Source organism: Fulmarus glacialis, unplaced genomic scaffold, assembly GCF_000690835.1.
Source record: "Fulmarus glacialis isolate BGI_N327 unplaced genomic scaffold, ASM69083v1 scaffold31945, whole genome shotgun sequence".
Taxonomy (NCBI): Eukaryota; Metazoa; Chordata; class Aves; order Procellariiformes; family Procellariidae; genus Fulmarus; species Fulmarus glacialis.
Window position 1 is genome coordinate 43252 of NW_009214349.1, and position 250 is coordinate 43501.

The 250-nt window shown below is 40.4% G+C and overlaps 1 protein-coding gene across 1 annotated transcript in view; it reads right to left on the reverse strand.

Moving 5' to 3' along the window:
• Positions 1-250, reverse strand: part of SHROOM2 (shroom family member 2) — a gene marked incomplete at its 5' end in the record, with an annotated part of 43233 nt that overhangs the window by 5964 nt on the left and 37019 nt on the right. The window lies entirely within an intron of this gene.

Genomic DNA, 250 nt, shown 5'->3' on the forward strand with positions numbered 1-250 from the left:
ATGGAGCAGTATAAAGTACAGCGCATCCTTTTCTCTCTAAATACCAGGTCCATAATACCTTTCTGAAAAGCTACGCTTAGGAAGATAAACGTTACGAGGGAAACAATCCTGTATTTTCCACACGACGCACTTAAAAGTAGGGCACTGTCTAGCTTTTTCTTCCTTTCTGCATAATATTAGCATCCCTCCAATAGCAGTCCTTCCACTCTCAGAAAATCTTACTGTTAACACCGCCTTACAACATTTCTGT